This window comes from Mus caroli, chromosome 1 (genome assembly GCF_900094665.2).
Source record: "Mus caroli chromosome 1, CAROLI_EIJ_v1.1, whole genome shotgun sequence".
NCBI classification, from domain to species: domain Eukaryota; kingdom Metazoa; phylum Chordata; class Mammalia; order Rodentia; family Muridae; genus Mus; species Mus caroli.
In genome coordinates, this window is record NC_034570.1 from 81410392 (window position 1) to 81417259 (window position 6868).

Consider the following 6868-nt stretch of genomic DNA (forward strand, 5'->3'; position numbering starts at 1 on the left):
CCCAGCTGTGTCTTCCCCCAGCTGTGTCTTCTCCCAGCTGTGTCTTCTCCCAGCTGTGTCTTCTCCCAGCTGTGTCTTCCCCCTGGCAGACAGTAGTCTGGAGTCTGGACTTAGTTCTAAGTTGTCTGCTCTGAGATGACCACCTGCCTGCAAGATTGCTTATAGGGACTGCATTCACAAGGGGACTGAATGTCCTTGGCACTCTGGCCAGTCAGGAAATTCTGCTTTGCTCTGACATTCGCCTCTACTCCCATTCATGCCTTCAAGATCTAGATGGCAGGCCCCAAAAGGAATCGAAGAGTATGACCAGCCCACGGAGCGTGGCTGGCTGCCCTTGAGTAGGTGGGAGCACGGGGGAGGATCATCCACCGTGCAGGTTGTTTGAAGTGGCTGCTTTTTCACATTCTGGAGGTAAATGGAAGTGCATGCACTGTTCAGGCACTTGGCTGGGACGAAGGCCAGGAGTCAGCTCTCTTCCAGGTAAAAGCTTGAATAGGGCTGGTGAGATGGCTCAGTGAAAAAATGGATAAAGGTGCTTGCCACCAAGCCTGATGACCCAAATCCAAGCCTCAGAACCCACAGGTGGAAGGAAAGAATTGACTCAATTGTCCTCTGATCTCCATACACATGCCATGGCATATGCACCCACACACACACACACTCATATACACAATAAATAAATGTTTGCAATAAAAAATTTAAATGTGTATATCTTTCTCTTCGTTCCCAATAAGGTGACTTTTTTTCCTATGATGTATTTGCAGAATTTTTTTTTAGTTATTTCCACTATGAAATTTAAAAATGTTTCATTTTAATTTTTATTTTATTTTTTGAGAATTCTCCCTAGCTTCGGATCCTCCTGCTTCTACCTGCTAGGTGCTGTGATAACAGGTATGTGACACAATGCCCTAGTTATACAGTGAGGAGGATCAACCCCGGGGCTTCCTGCTTGCTCGGGGAGAATTCTGCATTCTCAGACCGCTGAGCTTTTATTTTTCTAACAAACATACACAAACTAGACTCCATTCCAAGCAGTTTCCATTTATTATCTCCTCTGTTCCCAAACGAAGCCATGAAATACTGCCGCTGCTAGTCACTGTTAATCAGAAAGGAAATAGGGACAGAAAATCAGAGCTTACCAGGGTCAAATCCAGACCCCATTGCTAGCTCTAAATAAAATAATAATAATAATAATGGAGGAGGAGGACAAGGAAGGAGGAGGAAGAGGAAGAGGGAAAGTAGGATGAGGAGGAAGGAGGAGGAGGAGGAAGGAGTTGGAGAGAGGACTGAGTTGAGTCAGAGGAGAAGAGGCACAGGAAGGAAGATAGGAAGGAAGAGAAAGGGGGAGTGAGAAGAGGGAGGGATGGAGTGGAAGAAGAGGGAGGAAAGAAGGCCCCATTTCATAAACTCGTTGCAAATACTCCTAAGCTCTCAGTTGCTCTTGCCAGTCCTCCTGGCTTCCACACCTTTCTCTTCTCTCCCACTCTGCCTCAGCAGCCCCACACCTCCTTCAGCAAGAGGCTGCCTTCGGGGCTAATAGTCACCGAGTCCTTCTCTTTGGCTTAGAAAATTACTGTGTAGCCTATTAATAAACATGTCTCTATTTTTAGATTAAGTTATTACTCATAGGGCTTAGAACAAACAGACCTGTTTGATCTTAGGCAAATAGTATCTTTCTGAAGACGCTGAAACCACAAGATCAGAAGGGATATATGAAAACAGTTAGGAGCAGGGCAGGCGGTAATGAATTATGCAGCAGAAGATGGTATTTGTCAATTCTGGGGCCTCTACCCTGCTTTCAGAACAGATTCAAAGTGTTCCTGTAGGGGAAGCAGTCGTTGCCAGGACACCCTGGCTTCCAGTCTGAGTGGAGGGTACCCTCTTCAGGAAGTTCTTCCTGCTATTATCCACTTTCTTCCTCAGAATCATCTTCATCAAAAGGGAAAGCAAGCTATGATCCCTCTCTTTATGTCAATATTCCAGCATGGGTTGGGGAGCTGCTCGGAGGCCCACTGCTAGCTCAGAAACTCTAGCAGTTGGTGGTTGCTGGGGGAGAGAAGTTCAATTTTCCTCAGGAGTGGGGCTACTGATACATTGCTCATGGAACAGTAGACAGTCTTCCACCCCTGTGTTTGCAGGCAATACCAATTAGATTTAGATAGATGGATGGATGGATAGATAGATAGATAGATAGATAGATAGATAGATAGATAGATAGAGGAGTGAATGGATAGATAGATAGATAGATAGATAGATAGATAGATAGATAGATAGATAGAGGATAGATGGATGGTTAGGTAGGTTGATGGATAGATGAATGGTTTGGTGGGTGGATGAATAGGTAGATAGATAGATAGATAGATAGATAGATAGATAGATAGATAGAGGATAGATGGATGGTTAGGTAGGTTGATGGATAGATGGATAGATGAATGGTTTGGTGGGTGGATGGATAGATAGATAGATAGATAGATAGATAGATAGATAGATAGATAGATAGATAGATGGATAGGACATTGGGAGGGGACTTAGGAGGAGGGGCCTGGGAAGAATTGAAGGGAGGGGATAAGGGACAGAGGGGTGGATTTGACCAAAATAAAGTGTGTTCTGAAGAGATGGCTCAGCAATTAAGAGAACAAACTGCTCTTGCAGAGGACACAAGTTTGGTTCCTAGAGGTCATATTGGGGGTGGGGGGATGGGGCTCACAACTGTCTGTGACTCCATTTCCATGGAATACAATTTCTGGCTTCCCAAACACCTGCATTCATGTGCACCTACCCATGCACAGACAAACAAACATATCCGTAATTTAAAATTTAAATTAAAATAAAAATTAAATGCTTCCATGTAAGAAAAGAGAAGAGAGACAGACAGGGCAAGACAGAGAAGGTAAATAAAACTGGCTCTCAATCTATAGTCACTCTTAGGCCCCATTGCACTCTCTTCTCATCTTTATTCCTTTATTTCTCAATCCATTCTTCCTCTCCTTGCCTCACACTGATCAGGCTTTCATCCACACCCTGTCACTGAAACAAGTCTTAAAATTCTGATCTAAGAAATCAAAAGGCGGCATGTCTAAGTTTGCCTGCTACCATCTTGGCTTCCAGTCTGTGGAGTCATTAATTATAACACCTAAGTGGCCAGTCCATTTTCTCCATCACTTTGCCAAACTAAGTAGTCTGTGTTAGCTCCAAGCCCTCCAGAATGTGAACCAGTTCCTCACCTGCCCCTCTTTGCCCTTCCTCACTTGGCATCGCAGGACCAGCTCTGCATCTGCTGCCACATAGCAAAGATGTGGTTGCTATGGTGATGAGCTGCTAAAACCTGGAGAAGATTGATGGCATGCTGTGTTGGGGAGGCTCATTGCTTATGAGAGACATCAGACAGGGTTCTTGGCCAGACACAAAGGAAGTAGATGTTGGCATTTTTTAAAGCAAAAATGATAATTCTTGAAGAGTTTATGGAGCTAATGAGAGTTCAGAAGCCTTGGGGAAATTGGGGAAAAATAATGAGGTTCTGGATGGTTCAATGTGACTGGGAGAATGAAAGTGATACAGCAAATGTGAGCTATTCATCCAAGAAGTTTGATCACAAGGAGAATGTGAGAATAGTAGCCATGACAGTAGACAAAAGGCTGTGTGCTATGTGAAGAGTGGACACTGCTTAAAGCAAAATAACAAGAAAGGACGTCTCTGATTACAATGAAGTTGAACTAGAAATTGATTAACAAAAGAATGAGAGCCTGGAGTGGTGGCCCTTGCCTTTAATCCCAGCACTCGGGAGGCAGAGGCAGGCAGATTTCTGAGTTCGAGGCCAGCCTGGTCTACAAAATGAGTTCCAGGACAGCCAGGGCTGTACAGAGAAACCCTGTCTCAAAAAAAACAAAAAGACAAAAAACAAACAAACAAAAACAAAAAAGAATGAAATTGGAAAACTTATGTGGAAAGCGTTGAATATTTATATCAAACAAGATGCATTTAATTGATCGTGGATCAAAAGGGAAGTGGCGAGGGATATTAGTCAGTCCTTTTAATGAGTATCTATAAACACACATCAAAAATTATGAGGTGTAGCTAAAGATAAGCTTAGAGGAAAAGTAATAGCTTTACCATACATGTGTTAGAAAAGAAAAAAGGTTTCAAATCAGTAATATGTGTTTCCCTTTGAAAAATATGTGAAATTAGAAAAAGATGAGTAAATTAATCCTAAACCAAGAAGGTAATGGCGGTAAGATGATGTTGATGATGATGATGACGACGACGACGATGATGACGATTTAAAGACAGAAACTACCAAGGAGAACCAAAAAACTAAATAATTTTCCTCCTCCTCTTCCTTGTACTCCTCCTTGTTCTCCTCCACTTCTTTCTCCTCCTCCTCTTCCTTCTCTGTCTCCTCCTTTTCCTCTTCCTCCTCCATCTTCTTATTTTCACCACTACAGATCAAACCCTGGGCCCTTCCTATGGCAGTGAGCCCTCTACCACTGAGCTCTATCTCAGGCTGAGCCAGTACACTTTGGGATCTTCTGGTTGGGAAGATGGCACCATGGGTCACAGGAAGTTCCCGCAGTTGCAGGCAACATCTGCGGAGCATCGATTGACCTAGTTCTCAGCTTGTTTCCCAGTAATCCTTGCTTAACTCACTCGTCAGTTTGTCCCTAACAGAGCCATGTCAAGAAGGCTCTTTCCCCATCGATGGCAGACTATATAATGGCATGTGGAGGGTGAAGCTGACTGACAGGGCACATGGGAGCTGCAGGAGCGTTTCCAGGGAGCAGATCACAGCGATCCTGTCCCAGCTGTTGAAAGGGAGCTGTGAGAAAAAGGCCCTTATGGTTAAGAAAATGATCTCGGCTGTGGAGGGTACTACAAAGGCCAGAGATGTCCAGAAGTTCACAAAGGACCTGGTGGTCCCTGTGGTTCAGGTGCTGACTCACCGGCATGAGCTTTGAGGCTGGACCTGCAGGAAATCCATGGTGCCCCCCTCCCAACAGTATGCAGGTGATGGTTGCCGAGCTGCTCTCAGAGATGAAGTTTCAAGATGCCCACCAGTTTCTGGGCCCTCAATGCCTAGATCAGATCTGTGACCAAGCCATGATGGAGGAGTGGATGTTCCATGTCCCTTGGGTGGGTGTGTTTCTGAGTGTGGTCATCCACAAGTGCCTGTACCTCTTGGGCTCATCCTTTGACCTTTTTACGCTGGTCCCTGAGTGCCACATGGACCAAGGAAGGCCTTTTGAGAGCATTCTGGGTGTGCTGTCTGTCATCTACCTCAGCTCCCACCTGGCAGTGGAGCATCGGCAAGTCTGCTGCCTGCTGTTCTCCACACAGCTCCTCGGGTAGAGCTTCTCCTAACTATGCTGCCTCATCATGAACCAGGGGCCCAGACTGATTGTCCTTAAGGACTGGAAAGGCTACATCTTTGGTGGCTTTGCTTCCTGCTCTTGGCAAGTTATGCCTCAATTCCAAGGGGACAACAAATGTTTCCTGTTTTCCATCCCCCCAGAATGGCCACACATCTGCACACGGGTTACAATAACCACTTCATGTACTTGAATTATGGACAGCAAACCATGCCCAATGGAGTGGGCATGGGTGGACAGCACCATTACTTTGGGCTTTGGGTGGCCACCGACTTTGGGAAAGGACACAGCAAGACCAAGCCCGAATGCACCATCTACAACAGCACACAGCTGTCTGCCCAGGAGGACTTCCTGTTTGATAAGATGGAGGTGTGTGGACTTGGAGATATATATTTCTTAGAGATATATCAGGACAAGAACAGGAAGAGCATACTGGACTCAAATCCTGATGTCCATAGCCTGTTGGATATCAGTGGATGGATTTGGCACAGTGAGGGTCTGCAGGAAGTTCCCAAGGATGAGGACTGAAGCTCCTGTACAGAGAGCTTTCTGGAGCAGGGGTGGGTACTCCTCCAGGGATGCAGGGCAGACAAGCATCCAGACTCCTCACTGCTAGGTGAGCAGAGAGTTCCTCTTACCCTCTGTCCTTACTCCCGCTTAACCTTAACACAGAGACACATGGTTGCACACAGGCCAGCACAGACATACTTAATCAAAACACAGCCATGCCAAGAAAGATCCCTCTGAAGCCATAACTGATGGATGATGCCTCCCAGGGACCCTGAGCTCAGGTTAGAACCTTGGCCTTAAACTTTGTTTGTCTTTGGTCTTTTGTCCATGGCATCCAAAGACAAAGAGGCTTGGGGAAAAAAATGAAATCATTTTTTACAAAAGACAGTAAAGAACAGACATATTAAATGTATGTAGTGGGGTTATGGGTAGAATCTGTGACTAACTGATAGAGGATGTATTTGTTTCTCCTCCTGTGATAAAATAGCCTAACAAAAGTAAGTTTGACTCAGGAGGCAGAGGCAGAGGCAGGCAGATTTCTGAGTTCGAGGCCAGCCTGGTCTACAAAGTGAGTTCCAGGGCAGCCAGGGCTACACAGAGAAACCCTGTCTCGAAAAAAAAAAAAAAGTAGATTTGGGGGCAGGAAAGGCTTAATTTTGGCTCACAGTTTCAGGGTATAGTTCATCATGGTGGGGAAGCCATGGCAGCAAGTGTTGGAAGCAGCTGGTCACGTTCTTTGTATCCAAAGTTCGGAAGCAGAGAGATGAACGCTGGCACTCAGCTCACTTTTTCCTTTCATACATTCCAGCATAGAGCCCAGGGAATGGTGCCACTCACCGTGGGTGGGTGCTCTTACCTCAATTAACCTAATCAAGATAATTCCCCACAGGCATGCCCAACATCTCCAAAAAGATTTTAGGCGCATGCCTTTTAATCCCAGCACTCGGGAGGCAGAGGCAGGCGGATTTCTGAGTTCGAGGCCAGCCTGGTCTCCA

At 45.6% G+C, this 6868-nt stretch overlaps 1 pseudogene; it reads left to right on the top strand.

Moving 5' to 3' along the window:
• The first annotated feature begins 256 nt into the window (after positions 1-256).
• LOC110295574 lies at positions 257-5891 on the top strand (annotated as a pseudogene).
• The last annotated feature ends 977 nt before the right edge of the window (positions 5892-6868 follow it).